We start from the raw sequence: 18,523 nt of genomic DNA, 5'->3' as shown, positions 1-18,523 counted from the left end.
TAGGTGAATGTGAAAGATCAGAGACTGGTGCAGGTCCAGATTGTTAAGTGTGGTGCTAGTGCCATCAGAGCAACTCAGCCAGTGAAAGCCCTCACCATGAGAATGGAAGTAGACGGAGGGTTGAGTAGGACAAGAAGGTGGTAAAACACTATTTGGCCAGAGTCGACACCTAGAGGATATGATGCTGGCAAGTCCACAAACTGACCACAATACATGTGACATGCAGGTGGGGCATAGGCCTGGGAGAATTCCCATCTGAAAGACTGGAGCAATGAACAGGAACCAAGATCACAATGTGAAAATCATCACAAGGCAGGCATGCCACATTACAAAGCCCACAACACTGACACACTAATTGTACTGTATTTCATTGCAGAGGACGATGGATCTCCTGCGGATATGCCTGTCCAGGACTACCCTGATTACATGGATGACGAGCTGACAAACATCAGCCACCAGACCCTCCAAGAGGTCCTTGGAACCCTCCGGACCCCACCTTCAGCTACAAGGAGGAGCACAGATACAGCAGCCATCGCAGAGGACCCACCCACCACCCCAATTCTACGACCTGCCAGCTCCAATACAGCTGAGGACTCTGACGACACTGGCACCAGCTTTGAGAGTTGGAGTACAGCGGGAGCTGGCCAAGGAGGTGCGGCTGGGGATGCAAACTATGGCAGCGAGCCTACAGGGGGTGCATTCGTGCATGATGTCAACTGAAGAACAGGCAGCAGCTATGCAAGGGTGAACAACTATCTTGCAGGAAGTAGAAAAAAGGCTGAAGGAAATCAGCACAGCTGTAATACAGTTGACACCACCTACAACAGCAATCCTGTCAACGTGTGCACGAATGCAACATTGACCCCTCAGGGCCGACCTGGCTGCCTGCCATCGTGATGTGGCTGCTATTCTGAAGAACCAGCAGATCCTCCTTGCAGCAGTACTGCCCTTAAGACCCCCACAGGTAGCAGCTACCGGGATGTCTGACTCCATGTCTACACACTCTGAGGTGTGTGTTGCCCCTTCACAACCATCACCAACAAGGGCAGAGGAGGCAACACACACATCAGAAGATGAAGACCAGGAACAGATCACCTTCACACGTAAAAGTGCCCGGTAGCACTAGTCCCTGCCACATGGCCACCTATTACCAAGGTCCTGCGCTTTGTAACATGCCAGTCTTGCAACAACTGTACTTAAGCACTGTTCTGCAAACCACTGTTTATCTTGTCAGCCTGCCCAGTGATTGTCTCTCACTAACTCATTGGCAAGTCCTGTCCCTCTGCACTGTCTGACACTTCACCCCAGCATGTCCAATGACATGTCCTTTTGCACTTGTGTAGGATCACAATGGAAGATGTCACTATAATGAACTCACAATCATGGACAATGTACATATAGCACTACAGCACTTTTAAATAAATAGCACTTACACAACCACTTTGTCTCTGTGTAATGTGACACATCAACCGTGCAGTAGATCAGTGAATTTTGCCTTCTGTCAATTATCAGAGATTGTCAATATAACTGTCCTGAAATAATGTGCGCTGATAACTATGCACAGTGGCCTGGATTCTACCATACTCTGCCCTTCCGGAGGGTAATTTCTGAGGAAAAGAGAAACTATACACCATAATGCTGTGTTGGACAGATTATAGCTTCCTTAAGGGATGTCAAAACCAGAAAATAGTGCCTTCAAAATGTTGCTTCAATGCAAAACTAAAGTATGTGACATTTCCCACAAATATAAGCTAACACACGCCAAATTGCATGAATGGAGGTATATGAGTTTACATCCAAATAAGTAATCATGCTGAACAGTGTAACAAATGATCTATGTGAGTTATGTAGACTATACTACAAGAGACCTTACTACCACTCACCTTATAAGGATTTCCTTGGACATCAGACTGCAGTAAGACATAACACAGTGTCCCAATACTAAATCTGGAAGCACAGTATGTGACATTGAAAACATACATCATGAAAAAAAAACACTTTGGGAACCATAGTAACTGTGATTGGTGGTTGCAATGAATGGCCGAATCTTAGCTAAGTAGCTTTGGGGTAGCTGCCAATGTTACAGCTCAGTTGGGATTTGTTTGCGGCATAGGACACAAAATGTAATACAAAAGAGACACTGTACACTCATGCCAAGGCCCTGATCTACAAGCATGTGACACATACTGTAAAGGGTTACCTAGATATTTATTAAACAGTAAAAACAGAAGTGAAAACTTACCTACCCTAATCTACTCTAACTACTCATTACCCACAACTGTCCCTAACTAACCTAAGCTAAACTTACTTATCACATTTAACGAAACGTTCTAAACATCAACCCCCCACCCCCCTTATGAGACAGGACACATGGAGGACAACAGATACTAACCTAAACACATACTATCCTATACGAAATAAATATATATATATATATATATATATATGTATATATATATATATATATATATATATTTATTTATTTTAAACACAAGAACTCCAACATTGCCCCCCTCCCACCCACCCACACACATAAAAATAAACACTAGAAATATTCAGGAACCCCCACCCCCACCCACTAACACTAACTAAACTAACAGCCTATACTAACCTAACACTAAGCCCTCTAAACCCCAAAGTATAAGAACCAGGAAAGAGGAGGGAGGGGAGGAAATTATGTCCATCTACATGTCTACAGGGTGGCCCTCTGGAGGGTCTTCTTGATGGAACGCACCCACCGGTTGACCTGTCGCACCACCTGCCGCAGTCTGCTCATCTTTCTAAGGACACAGTCCAATTTCCGTTACATTTGTGAAAAAGCAGCAGGGTCAATGGCTGCAGCAGGAGTGGTCTGGGTGCCAGCCGAGGAAGTATGGGCCCGTGTTGTGTCAATGGCTGTAGGCTGCCCTGCAGGTGGTGCTGTGCTTGGTCCAGGAGCAGTTGCTGTGGATGGTCCTGCAACGGTCCCAGTTTCTGGTGGTGCCACCTGGGTGGTAGTGGTGGTGGTGGTGGTTGTGGTAGGTAAAGAAGAGCCGCCTTGTGCAAATGCCCTCCAGGCTTCGGAGGCTCGTTCATGGCGATATCTGCAGGCCATTTAGAGGTACCCAGATTCGACATCAAGGTTGAAACTCCCTGACCTGGATGGGAGTCATATTTGCAGCTGTTAAGACAAATAGAAAATCTATCATTAGGTACTGCATTGTGTGAAATGGCACAAGAAGTAAATCAGACAATACATCTATTGTACTTGTAACAGCCCACATCATCATACAGATCATTGATTGTCCCTGAGGAAGTACATGGCAAGCCAGCCCACAAAGGTCCTATCACACATAGCACATCCAAACCCTACAAGATGGGTAACAACTGGCATGATTTTGGCATCATAGTTCTGCCAGTTGTCAGCTAACAATCATGCTGCACATCCTCCACCACTGTCAGGGCTACAAATGTCATTGTACAGGATGGAAATCTAGGGCCACATGATCTGCGAGTTGTAAATGGATTTGCCAGGATAGTAAGCATGTGCTAAACATGAGTGTGTATACTAGGGTCAGACAAGTGATTCACTGATTTACATGTCTGTGTACCAAACTTGTATCATCAGTCCTAGGTACACTATTCACAACCCTATGCCTGTGTCTCAGGGGAGGGGTGGACTATCAACTAATAATTTCTAACAACAAGGACACCCAGGAAGCTTAGGAAAGCTGGACATGGGTTTGGCCCAACACACACACCACAGGTAAGGAGGATCTCCAAATAGGAGACAGCTAACCCTTGACCAATTCCATTGACACTCATGTTTGGAAATGCAGACCTTTGTCCACATCATTTACTACCAGTAAGCCATGACTTACAACAAACAGAGAGATGCAAGAACACCTCTGGCCATGAGTTGCATGCACACCTAGGCCATTGCACTCAAGTGCCACATACTCGAGCACTACATGTGGAGCTACATGCTGCTAGGAAGTTTAACCTACAGTTCAATAAGTACATTAGTGAATAGGGAAGCAGAAGTCTGTGGGTAAGCATTTGGCATCCATATTCTGGGAGAATTCGGCTCTGACTGGCTGAATAATTCACTATTATGGTCCAGTGCGACTTTTTCTGAATCAAGTTTTATCCACATGACTCATCCCTATTCACATTGCCGTGCCTACAGGACTGACCTAGAATACCAAAATATGACAATACGATAAGGATTGGCCAACTCAAAGATGGTGATAAAATGATATTCCACTCATGGAACAAAACAAATGATTGACCAGCGCATCACACCTTGCTATGTGTCCAACACACAGGAGTCCATCACACATCACCAGCAAACACAAAACATTACAGACATATCAACACTTACTGGAGTTGTCTGGGTCCTCGAATCGAGCCACCTCGCCAACAGTGTAGGGTGCCGGTCCATCTGTAAGGCATGGAAGGGTGAAATGTGCTCAATGTCTGTGCACTGTACAACAATTCCAAAGACAAATACTATGTGTAAGATTACATCAGAAAGTAAAGCCAGTCAGACATGATGATACTGCATCCTACATAGCACGGCTAACATGTACAGACCCAGGGTCTCCAGTGAGAGATATACACATATCTGCACACATGCAGTGGCCCTAACTATCATGTGGTGGCAAACATGCTCCTTCATTAGTGAGCAGACAAAATCATGGAGTGTATTCATCTCATCATGTGTATCAATGAGAGACATCCAAAGACACTTTCCGTGAGGACTGCATTACCAGTCAACCAGCCATTGTGACTATGACAAATTTATGACACACAGGTACAATGTATAGAGGGCCAGGGACAGTTGTTAGCCCTCATTTTGTTACAGCTTCTTCATTTGATGTGGCACAGCTATGATGAGTTGCACCAACCATAGAGATATGAACCCATGTGCATACCTTTGGCCAGCCATCCCTAATTGAAATGTGGCACTACAAACTCCAAATACCAGTCTAAGATGTTAGCTGAGCGCAGCTAGAACTTGTTACCTATGTGTCCAAATACAGATCAGACAGTATCCAAAATGAAGGAGGGGCACAATAATCACTAAGATTTTTGGAATTTCCATGATCGGTTTCCTTACACACTCACCAAACAAACATGAGACATATGTTAGCACCACATTGCTATCATAACGTGAAGCCTGCACTAATTTTCAGTCTCATGTTGTTTTTAGAAAGTCAGTCTAGCTGTGGCGTGAACAAATGACGGTGATGAGTTGGAAAATTTTATACCTCACAGGCAACTGTGGCCTATATCTATACATAATTGGCTCCTGATTTGTGTTGCTGTTTGACACATAGGGTGCACTAACTTACATAATGCAAATGTATTCAGTAAGTTTGCGGAGCTCTTGCTTCCTAACAGCTAGCAATTGTGGTCCTTAACAAAGTAGAAATATGACCCTGTTTGTTTCAGTAGCATTCCACACACTCAACAACATTGCCAGCAGATATTGTAAAAATCAGCTGATGTCACTACAGAGCATTTAAACGTGCACATTAACATGATTTGTACTCACCAACAGGGCCACCAGTCACAATCCCCAGGTGGTCCAGCAGATCTTGTTCCCTGGAGACAAGGTCAGCACAGCGGTGCTTTAGCTTGTGGTCGTTTCTGGGTGTCTAATAAATCCTTTGCAGATGGTGCAACACCTTTGCCCACTGGAGCCTCCGTGCCTCAGTGTGATACCCCTGTATCACACGCCCACCTGCCTCAATCATTAAGGGTAGGAAATGGCACACCAGCCTAATGAACCCACCCAGCTCCTCCTCTCACATCCTGCCAAGATGAGGCCTACCCAACATATTTGTACAAAAAGAGAAATAGAGGATAAAGGGGAACAAAGGAGAATAGGGGGAAAGTAGGACAGGAAAAATTCAAATAAACTACTAACACAGCCCAACTATACCCAAACTAACACTACCCACAACAGACTCCCAACCAAACAAAGACAATAGTTTACAACACAAATGACCACAAAAAACACTCAGACAGTATACTACAACTAGTTTTTAATCAGAAAAAGACAATAAAAAGACCACACAGGAGACAAATTCACTAAATACATAGAGACAAATTGAGACACAGCCACACAGTCAGGAAATATCACAGACTGCAAAGTGAAAGTGAAAGTACACCCACTATACCTATTCTGTAAACAGGATATCCTATTACATCACTTCCTGCCTAAAATGGCAGGCGTTTTTATTGTCATGCGTCAAAATATTTTGACGCATACAGTCTGCGCGTCATTTTTATAGACGCACAGGAGTAGATCTGAGCCTGCATCCATATGTTTCTAAATAGTTTTAAAATTAACCAATTTTCTGAGGTACAGTGTGGAAGATACCGCTCAGGGCCAATGGTTCTTTCAGGCCATTATGCATCGCTTTTCAGCCATAAGCGTCATTTTTAGACGCACGTGCGGCATTTTTTGATGCGTATACGGCAAAATTTCAGGCATTAACTGGGTTTGGGTCATTTTACCATTTTAATGTTATTTTACAGTTGTGACAATACTGAGATAGGCTGATTGCACCCACTTTGGGCATGACGGTGTATGGGCACATGTGACACATCATACTACTGCGGACCATGATCCGCTACTTCATGTACAGGATTTTCACTCTTGACTGACGCATTAGATGGCCAAACGTGTGGCCTACATATATGTATTGCACAAATTGGGCATGTTTGGCATCTGGAGAGGATAGCAAGGTGACGCACATAAGTACAATACCTCAATGCCTATGGCTCAATTTGTGTGCATTGGCTACTAATATTGTTGTTGACCCACTGTGTGACCATCACAAGATGCATTATTGCAAATATGCTTGCATGCATGTGGAGTCAATGTGTCCAACCCTCAGATGCAAGTCAGTGTGGAAATGAGAGAGGACATGTGTTAGTCATACATTTAGCAACAACTGCTGTGTGCACTTCGTAGTTTTTGGGTAACATAAACACCACAAACGACAAATCATGCACCGGATAGATAGCAGACGGTTGTTCATGTCAATGGTCCAAAACTTGGCCATCACATGTCCTGGAATTTTGGATACTGCTTCCTAGGCACTTGTTGGTGAACCCACCTTGAGTCAGGCACATGTACACACTAAGTGGGTACCATGTTTTTGACACGGAGAGCCAAAGATAAACCACATTTGTAATGTCACGCCACAGTTGAGGTCATATAACAGAGCCACAACTCTCCTGTGGCAGTGGAGGACCAGCAGACCAAGCAGCACATGGCCACATATTTCCAGTGATCAATTGCACAGAGGTGTCTGGTTCATGTGTGTGGGCCAATGTTAATCATGTATATTTTTAGGGGTCTATGTTGTCACAGTTACGTCCAGGTCTAGTCATGAGTCTGTGGCAGCTGTTCCTGTATCTACTGAGTATCCTTCGGAGATCAATGGAAGTAAAGCCAATGAGGATTTGAGAACGCACATGGGGATGGTCTTACCCTGTCACCGCAGACGTGTTATGAGACTGTCAACAGGGCAACCTTGGTGTGCTGAGCAAGACCATATCTCAGGATTCTTGGACCAGCAGGTGTCATTACAACATTTGTACACAGGTTGGCCTCTAAAGTTCCCACTGCATCTGGGAACATCATAGCCTCTGTGCTAATTAATCTCGCAGCTATTCACCACGCACAGCCCATCAATATGTTGTGAGCAATGTGAATCAGTGTGTGAACTGTCAGGGTCCTAACATGTGTGGACTTTTCATGCACATCATCTGACGTTGCTGGTTCTGCTGGAGGCACCATACCCAATCCCTGCATACGGCCATGGTACACTGTCACACTTTGTCGCTCATGCATACATGAGACCCAGACAAGGGATAGGCCATGATTTGGGTATTTGGAGACATGTTCCCAATTATCGACGATAAATAAGCAGATTATGCTATACAATGTATTTGAGTATGCATTGAAGTACCACCTGACAAAATACCCCTGGAGGAATGTGAGGGTTGGGAAAGCAACTATGATACATATGTAGCCACAAGGACCCTTTAGGGTAAGGCACAGACAGGTGCCAGTCAGGCTAACAGGATGCAGGGTCAATCAGGATCCAGCAATTTCACAAGGTACATACTCAGTGGTCTGACTGAGACTGGTCGGAGGAAGAATAAGACAGTTGACATGGAAAACTGTGTTGGTCCTGTGTTTTGGAAGGTGACACATTAACCCAAGGGCTGTGTTACCCAGCTGATTTTTATGGCAATGCATAACAGTGTAAACGATAAAATGGCAGCTTCAATGCTGTTCCAAGTATCGGCAAGGGCAGTGCATGTTCAAATGGCTGGTCTGCATGGAGGTGATCACAGGTGTGTGCTGCATCAGTCTCTCACACGTCCTGTAGGTGAGATTCAAGTACAAATGGCCAACAGTACCTTTCACATGGGAAGCAATCTACAGGTGATAACAGGGCTTAGAGACTACAAGCCAGTGCATTATTTAACCTGACGTCCATGCAGACAGATGTACAATGACTATGGCATACCATACTAAAGAGTGAAGCACACTGGATTAATATTGTTAGTCTGTGTTTGTGTACAGGAGTGAACATCTGGGTACACATATTACCATTCCACGGACCTCTTCAGATGGGTGGGGTGAGACCGGGAACATGGGTGTGTCAGAACTTAGGACATGGGCTGACATGTACATGGAATGTCATGTACGCAATGCTTGTCATAGGTGTGGCACTTGTGCTATCTATGTTCTGCTTATATGGAATTCTAGTCACACATGGTCCTTGCAAAGATAGGTGATGTAACAGTTACTGCTGTCAAGGGTGTGGCCATACATTAATGTTACTGTTGCAATTGCACATCCACTGCCTCATGTATGATGCTTTTTGTTCCATCGTTGACTGATGGTGTCTTAGTTGTGTGCCATATGCTGCAAAGAATCATGTTGCCAACATGTATGTGTGAAATAGGTGTGGTCCTCTGCTATTGTCCTTCAAAGGTGAAATGTACAGGATATATGTCATTTACAGTGTGTGTGAATGTGACTGTTGAATAATAAGCATCACAATTACTTTGGAAATTTCTGTGTCCTGATCGGTATATCAGCAATGGTCCATGAGGCTACACTCTTATTCTGATAGTTAGAGATAAAGGCGAGCAAAAATGATTACCCAGAGCATGATATGGTGATTATCATAGGTGTTTATTTACATATGTTAATACAGTGGTGATGGTGAGTTGATTCAAAAGAAATTGTTGACAATATGTTGGCGCCTACACAATCCTGCAGCTGTGTTTGGTTGGTCCCCCTCATGTTGATGGCCAGCAACCTCCTCTTCCTCCTCTTCAGGCATTTGTGGCTCTGGTTCTAATAGGGGAATGTTCCTTCATACACAAATGTTGTGCAAGATGGCACAGGTTAAAATGATCTTGCAGACCATTTCTGGTGGGTGTAGGAGGCTGCCTACAGTGATGTCGAGGCACCTGAATCTCGACTTCAGGATCCCAAAGGTGTGTGTCCTCCTATGTGCCTCATTCTAGGCACGCTCTGCTGCAGTGCTTGGGTTGCCAAATGGGGTCATAATCCATGGCTGGATCCCATACCCCTGATCAGCTGAAAGAGAAAATGATTGTGATCATGTTGATGTAGCGTGCCCCATTAATATCACCTTGCATGGCAGTAGTTCTCATGTGTTGTCTGTGACTCATTCGTATCTGTGTTATTGTGTCGATTCCTAGGCTTCTAGGATGTACCATCAGCATTGGGTTGTTTCCTTGGCTGAACGAGTGCTTGGCTGCTGACCGGTTGTCAGCAGTATATTTTGAGAGTTGCAGTACAGTGCGTACTCCCTAGCATTGTGACTTGTGATACAGGTGTCCCTGTGTCTTAACTGGGGGTGAGATGATAGTTCCATACACAGAATCAATTAGACAGTGGTGGTAACACATTTGCATCTATGTACCCTGGACATCCCTTACCTTTTGACATATGCAATAGATTAATTTAACCATCAGTGAGACGCTTACATTTTGCAAGGTGACAATTAGCCAAACTTCTCCATACGTTGTGATCATTGACGTCTTAACATTTGACTGTACACTAATTTCACATGTGTGACAAGTTCACTGCAGACCTATTTCTCTGCCCTTGGCAAGTTGACTCAGGTTGTAACGTCTGCCTAGACTACTGCACATGGTCTAGTTGAGCTGGCTAACTTGGTTGTGAGGTTGTCGTTTTGAGTTCCAGAAGGTCCGTATGGCAGTACATCTGTTGTGTGTGTGTTAATTTGTCACAATGCATATGTGTAGGAATGTGCACCTTCCATATAGTACCATCAAGATGCGTTCTTTACACAGTCCACTTGCCTATTGGTAGTGGGCAATGTGAGGACAGGAGTGATGTGAGATATTGGAATGGCCTCAATGATTGCATGTGACCTTTATTGTAGTCATCATAATACTATGTGAGTCACGGTGTTTGACCTGCAGCAAAATACATTCCACACCCCTTACACAGTATGTATTGGCTGGAAGGGTGTTTCTTTGGGTGTTATTGGAGTTTTATCTTCACAGATGTAAAGCCAGTTGGCACCATGTGTTTGTCATTGTGTTGTTTTACATTTTACCCTTGTCTCTGTGGAGTGGCATCAGTTTTTATTTGGAACGGTACTTTGTCCCTAGGTGTGTCTCCCATTGGGTGAGGATATCAAACATGCCTAGCGGTGTCACAACCTCAGTGTGTTCCTGTTCACATGTCGCTGTCGTGGTGTATGTGTTGTTTGTCCTAGAGGGTTGCTGTGCAGTGTGTATATAAGTAGGTTTCTGTACTTACCAACAAGTAGTCCATTTCCATATTGTCCATCCTGGAAGTGTTGATTGATGGTACAGTGACAGAAGATGAATGAATCATGTACACTCTCAGGATACTTTGCCACGATGTTGGTGATCAATCCCTGGTGATCCACAATGGCCTGCACATTGATGGAGTGTGTGTGCTTCCTGTTGCTGTATAGATGTTCAGTTGCAACAGGTGGCACAAGGCGTACATGTGTGCAGTCAATGGCACCAAGGATGTGTGGAAATCCATTAATGAGGTAAAACCCCTGTTTGGTCTCCTGCTGCTTCTTCTGCTATGTGTTTGGGAAGCAGATGCGGCGGGGTGTGAGTGTGATGATGTCATCCAGTACCTTGGGCAGGAAGGCAGAGAATGATGGCTGTGAGATCCCAGCAACCAGGGCGCCAGTGGTTTGAAAGGAGCCACTTTCCAACATGTGTAGTACAGCTAGCAGCTTGGTTTCTGGTGGGATGGTGCGGGGTGTCTGCAAGCTGGGTGCCAAATGTTGCTCATTGTTGTGCAGCAGCTGCTGAATGGTTTACCAGTTCAGCCTGTACCTCTGGATGATGTCATGTTCCCTGAGGCCATGAAGGGTTGTCCTGGTGCGGAATATCCTCTCCTGCCTTCTGCGTTGCCTTTGTGGTCCCTGCTGGTGTTGTGGAAGCTGCTGTTGTTGTTCCTGTGCTCTGTGTCTGTGTGCACGCTGGATGAAAAGCACCTCCATGTCTTCCTTTTGGAGCTCTGCTGTTGCTTCTGTGTGGTTTTATTAAATACAGGTGTGTTTGCCCCATTTTAACGCCTGCCCTGACCCAGGCGTTAATTTTTGACGCAAATCGGGCTGTGCGTCATTTTCCGACTCCGCCTCCCGGCCGTGCGGGATTTTTGCACGGTAGCATAAATAAGGCGCACGGGTGTTTGTGTCATTTTTTGGACGGGAACGCCTACCTTGCATATCATTAACGCAAGGCGGTTTCCCGCATCCAGAAAATGGCGCACACAGTGGGATTTTGACGTCCGCGGGCTCGGGCGTCAAAGTTTAAATATGGTGCACTGTTTGCCCCGAATGTGCGTCAAAAATGTTTGCGCACATTCGGCGCAAACGGAGTATGAATATGCCCCCTAATATATCCAGGAGTTGTCATATATAGATCTGTCTCTTTGGGCTACAGGTAACAATAATGTGGGTTTCATAAACATGGAGCCAGTCAAGATACGCGTTAAAGAAGGCACATCCTTACCCCTCATACCACAATACACATTATCCCATGAAGCTGAGGAAGGACTTTTTTTGCCGTAGTACAGCAGGACCTCCTTGATGAGGATATTGTGAAGGAGAGTTATGGTAGTCTCCGTAATAGTCCCATACTTCCCGTCATAAAAAAAAAAAGTCCTACTGGACAACAGACAGAATATAGATTGGTTATTGACCTGTGAGTTATTAACAATATATTAGTACCACAATACCCAGTTGTACACCAGTGTCACTACAGTGTTCATATGATTTCACCCACTGCTAAATTTTTCTCTGTAAGATTTAAAGAATGTTTTCTTTAGTATATCCATTGCGCTCTAAAAAGCCAATTGGACACTTTAAAATCACCAGAGGGCAATGTTCTTTTACAATACATTGATGAACTTCTCATTGTACCTTACACACTTGAACAATGTGAACAGGCCACATCAGAATTGCTGTCACATTTAGTCACACATGAAAAAACAAAGGTCTCCCTATCCAAGTTGCAATGTTGTCAACAGGAGGTGTTCTATTTAGGGCACCTCCTGTCAAAGGGGGGTAGAAGACTTGACTCACAAAGGATATCAATAATTTGCAATTTACAATGCCCACATACATAGAAAGATGTTTGAGGTTTTATAGCTATTACCTCATATTGCAGAAAATGGATACCTAATTATTTCCTCATGGCGAAACCTTTGGTTGCCCTCACTCTCAAAGATGTACATGTACCAACCACTTGGAATGATGAATGTGAAAGAGCCTTCGGTGAATTGAAAAAGGCTTTGTGTAATGTACCTGTGTTAGCCACCCCGGATTATCAGAAACCATTTACCCTATTGGGACATGAAAATGAAGGTTGCAGTCTTGCATTATTGACACAATCACACTGAGACAAGAATGTGTACAGAGCCCTCAAGTCTCCTGGGCAGTGCCTCCTTGACCTGTTCATGTCCATGTGCTTTTTTTTCATCCAGTTTAGACCCAGTAGCATGACCATTGCCACGTTGTCTCAGGACTGTAGCAGTAGTGGTGACAGCAGTAAAACAGAGTGAAGTATATGTACTTGGACATCCATTAACAGTGATGGTACCCCATGCTGTAGATGTCCTACTGAATAAAACACAGACACAACATTTGACAAATGCTAGGCTGACAGGCTATGAACTCACTTTGTTTTCTACGCATATCTCAATATGGAGATGTAATGTTTTGAACCCGGCAACTATGTTACTTTTACTTAATGAAGTGTTACCAGAAGAAATACATGACTGTATTATCAGAACAGGACAAGAGGCCAAAGGTAGAGTGAACCTCACTGACAGGCCATTGGAAGACTGGGATGGCGAATTGTATGTTGATGGATCCTACTCAAAATTATCTGATGAGACCACAATTGCAGCCTATGCTGTTACTACATGAAAATACTTTACAACTCTGTGCAGGCCGCAGAATTAATAGCCTTAATGCAAGCAGGTGAATTGAGTGATGGTTTAAAGGTTAATGTGTACACTGACAGATAGTATGCTTTTGGCGTAGTACATTCTTTTGGCAGATTGTGAAAGAAGAGGGAGTTTATGACTTCTCATGGAACACAAATATGTCATGGTGAACTCATTGTAAGGTTGTTAAATACTTTAACGTTACCTGAGAAATTGGCTGTAGTAAAGTGTTCAGTTCACAAGAAAATTGAGAATGATGTGGGGAAAGGAAATGCATTTGCAGACAGGACAGCGAAAAATACTGCACAAACTGAGTACTGTATCATGTATGTAACAGGGACAGTTAGATGGTTACCAGAAGTTGGCATGATGAACCAGACAATAGATTGTGTAAAGGATATTCAGGAAGCACCTACTCCAGAGGAAATATAGTGAAGGATGTTGGATAGACAAGACAAAGAAAAGGAGATGGATGTTACCTAATGCTTATGTAAATGCCATAGTTTCCTCAGCACATGTACCTGCACACATTAGCTCTCAAGGAATGGTGGATACATTGGATCAAGTATGGCATAATAAGAACATACCAAAATATACACATTCTCATGTACAAAGGTGCATCATATGCCAGACATACAAAGTAGGAAAAGGCACTCTTGTCCCTCAAGGAAATTTTGCACCACCGGACTTGCCATTCGAAGTCCTGTGAATGGATGTTGTAGAAATTGAACCAGTAAACAAGAAAAGGTATAAGCTTGTGGTAATATGTACCTTGTGTAGTTAACTGAACAATTGGGTTCTATCCATGAACAGGTCAGGGAGGCACTGCCCAGGAGACTTGAGGGCTCTGGACACTGCATCAAGCGAGGAGATTGGATCTTTGTAAGGAATTTCCAAAAGAAAAGGAGCCTTGAACCAAGGTGGAAGGGGCCCCTGCAAGTTCTCCTGGCCACCCAGACTGCTGTGAAATGTGATGGGAAGAACTGGATTCATGCATCACATGTAAAAAAAAGTGCCTTTTGCCTTTACCTTATGACCAGTGGGTATTAGACATTTGCCCGGATACCGAGACTGAGCACATTCCGTACCAAGTTCCTTTTGGGAATGGGGAAGTGAATTTAAATGGTGAAATCAGGACAGATGAAGAACACACTGACAAATCTTCTTCTCCTGAAGTTTTTGATTCCGAGATATATGGACATAGATATGATTTGAGGAATAGGGTACGGTTGAACTATAAAGAGACTTAAAGGAAGAAACAGTCCCAGGAGGGACTGCACCCCATGCCGGTGGTCAAGACCACCAACGTCCGGACCAGTATATAAGTTTGCCAGTGAGGCTTGGAAGTAAAGCACACTGGGGATCATTATGGTGGTCATTACAACCCTGGCGGTCGGTGTTAAAGCGGCGGTAAAACCGCCAACAGGCCAGCGAAAAAAAAAATGGAATTACGACCGTGGCAGAAACCGCCAACATAGATAGCCACTTTAACACTCTGACCGCCAAGGCGGTACAAACAAACACCGCAGCAGTAACTGCCAACAGACAGGCGGAGGACAATGTACCGCCCACAAAATTACAACAGGCCAATCCGCCACCTTTTCTGGGGCGAATTCACCGCGAACAAAAACACGGCGGAAACAGGACTTAGAAGGTGAAACGCTCACCTCTACACATCCCACGAGGAACCAGGACGCCCTGGAACCGGAACTTCAGATTCTTCCAGTCTTTATCCTGCTGCTCCTCTACCAGGAGCACGAACGCCGGCGGCAAAGACCACTGTGAGTACTGCACCTACGACACAGGGGAGGTGGGAGGAACAAATCAGTGACACACACACGCAACATTCCCACCCTCACCCACGACAACACACACACTAATACATCATGATACATTACTGTTACACCCCCCAACCCCCCTGGAAGAATGCAAGGACAAAGGGAAATGAGTCGAATTATTGTAATATATCCAAAGACAGTAATCAAAAATATATACTTATAGAAAGATATTCAGACTATAAACAAATATATACACCAAGAATACAAGTCCAAGGTATTCCACTATCATAGTCTGTGGACCATTGGGCCCAAAAGGCATGGGCGAGGCCCACACTCAATACCCGAACAAGACGGAGACAACACTGCTGGGGCATCAGATAGAAATAAAACAGGCACCTCAGGGGGAAGGGAAGGGTGGGGCACCTCAGCCAGATGAGTGCACGATGCCAGATCCATGAGGGGGCTCCATGCCCACTGTTCAATCCTGGGGAGTGCAAAGCCACAGTCTCTCAAGTCTCTACAGTGGGTGGTTTGCCCACCGTTTAATCCTGGGGAGTGCAAGCCACAGTCTCTCAAGTCTCTCCAGTGGGTGGTTTTCCCACTGTTCAATTCAGGGGAGTGCAAAGCCACAGTCTCTCAAGTATCTACAGTGGGTGGGTTGCCCACTGCTGCATCCTGGGGAGTGCAAAGCCACAGTCTCTCAAGTGGATAACATTCTCCACTGGTTTCTGGAGGGGGATTTGTGCCCAGAGTGCTTCATCCTGCCAAGGACTGTTTGAGTGGATGTGATACTCCACTGGTTCTGGAGTGGGCTTTGTGCCCAGAGTGCTTCATCCTGCCAAGGACTGAGGCAGTGGATGTCTTTCTCCACTGGTTCTGGAGGGGGCTTTGTGCACAGAGTGCTTCATCCTGCCTGTGGCGGCCTCAGTAGCGTTGGAATCATTTGCGCTCACTGGCCTGCGGTGCTGCTGGTGGCGGTGTCCTGGGCAGCGGTGCTGCTGGCGGCGGTGTCCTGGGCAGCGGTTCTGCTGGCGGCGGTGTCCTGGGCAGCGGGTCTGCTGGTGGCGGTGTCCTGGGCAGCGGTTCTGCTGGCAGCGGTGTCCTGGGAAGCGGTTCTGCTGGCGGCGGTGTCCTGGGCAGCGGGGCTGGTGGCAGCGGTGTCCTGGGCAGCGGGGCTGGTGGCAGCGGTGTCCTGAGCAGCGGGGCTCGTGGCGGCGGTGTTCTGGGCAGCGGGGCTCGTGGCGGTCTTGTCCGCCATGCAGATCTTCCCAGATTTGCCGGTTTTACTGTGCCCTTTCCCCACCTTGGATGGTGGCGCAGCTGTCTCCACACTCCCAACTGTACCCCTGGGAGCGGCTTTGGTGGCTGATTTCTTTCCCCTCTCCCGCCGGGCACTGGCCAACTTTTTATGCTTTACAGGTGGGGGACTGTCCGTGCTCTGGCTCCTTGCCACACTGGCTGCCCTGCTGCCTGGCGCACTCCAGAAGCCGGTTAGTACTGGCACCACCTGTCCCGCCGATGTTGTGGCTGAGGTGCTGGGTTGGGACCTGGAGAGTCGGGCCCTAGGAGACTGAAGTGGTGGGGGAGGTGAGGGAAAGAGGTCAAGGTTGGACAGGAAAAGTTTCTTAGGAACACTGGGACGGGTAGCTGGAAGGGGTTTGGGAGTGGAGGAAGAGGAGGTGGTTGTAGGAGGGGTACATTTGGTGACTTTGGGTGAAGGTGCATGGGCTGGAGGCTATTGTGAGGGGGATGGCTGTTGGGTGGGTGTGTGGCTGCGTTTGTCTACCTTGGGAGGTGGCCTCACAAACACACTGGGAGAGGACATAGGGGACGTGTGAATGGTAGTGGTGGTGGTGACTGCACGTGAGCGGGGTGTGGTGGTGGATGTGCTGGTGATGGACATAGTGGCTGAGGATGTAGTGCATGCAGGTGTGAGTGGAGAAGAGACAGGGAGGGAGGAGGGAGACGAGGAGGAGGGGGACACAGTGGAGGCAGTGGATGTTGGTGTGTCTGCATGTGTCTGATGCTTGCATGAGTGCCTGTGGGATGTGTGGTGCTTATGTTTGCTAGAGCTTCCCTTGTGTGTTGAGATGTGTGCATGCTGGTCTGATGGTTTGCTTGAGATAGGCTGAGGTACAGGGGTTTGGGTCTGGGTGGAGGAAGTTGGAGGGGGAGGCTAGAGACAGGGACAATGGCTGCCATCAGTGCTGAGGCCAGAGTCTGAAAAGCTCGCTGATGGGCTGCCTGACCAGAGTGAATGCCCTCCAGGTATGCTTTGGTTTGTTGCAACTGCCTCTCTACACCCTGGATGGCATTCAAAATGGTAGACTTCCCAACAGTGAGGGACCTGAGGAGGTCAATGGCCTCCTCACTGAGGGCAGCAGGGGTGACAGGGGCAGGGCCTGAGGTGCCTGGGGCGAAGGTGATGCCCACCCTCCTGGGTGAGCGGGCACGGGACACACGCTGAGGGGCTGCTGGGAGGGCGGTGCTGGTAGGGGGGTGGCGGCTGTACCTGTAGATGCGGGGGGGACAGATGGGCCTGCCACCGCAAGGGAGCTCCCATCAGATGAGGAGTCCGTATCGCTGGTGTCAGCTTCTGTCCCCGCCATGGAGCTCCCCTCGACCTCCGTCCCACTGGTGAATACAGACTCTGCAGTGTCGCCTTCCAGGGCCATGTGGGATGCAGCTCCCTTCTGCTCCGGTGCCACTGCTCCTCCGCCTAATGATGCTAATGCACACAAGAACAGGGAGACCACAAAAAGGGGGGGAAGACAGAAGAAAGACATGTTGAGTGCATGCAATACCGCTATCATTGGCGGACACTACAGACACAGAAGCCCCCTGCACTACGCCGCGCACTTGGAGTTCCCTATTCAATCCCAGGGACATGGGTTACAAGGCTATGCCCGATTGCTGCACACATGGATGTCACAGGAGCCTGACTAGGTGTAGTTGGCACTGTACACAGGTGGGGTGGGGTGCCACAGGGCCTGCCTTAAGAACGGTCCTTGCCTACTAAACTCGCCCTGGCCTAGGGGAACCCACAGCCCACCTCCCCCACCCAGACACCTACAATGCGTGCTGAATCAGCAGAATGAGAGTGCACTCACCCCCTTGTGGCTGCTGTGATGCCCTGAAGCGCCCATCCAACTCTAAGTACGCCACCGCCAGGATCCTGAACATCAGGGGGGTCATGGTGTGACGGGCACCCCTCCCACGTTGGGAG

This window comes from Pleurodeles waltl, chromosome 5 (assembly GCF_031143425.1).
Source record: "Pleurodeles waltl isolate 20211129_DDA chromosome 5, aPleWal1.hap1.20221129, whole genome shotgun sequence".
NCBI classification, from domain to species: domain Eukaryota; kingdom Metazoa; phylum Chordata; class Amphibia; order Caudata; family Salamandridae; genus Pleurodeles; species Pleurodeles waltl.
The sequence above is the reverse complement of the archived record's forward strand: the minus strand, read 5'-3'. Positions refer to the sequence as shown.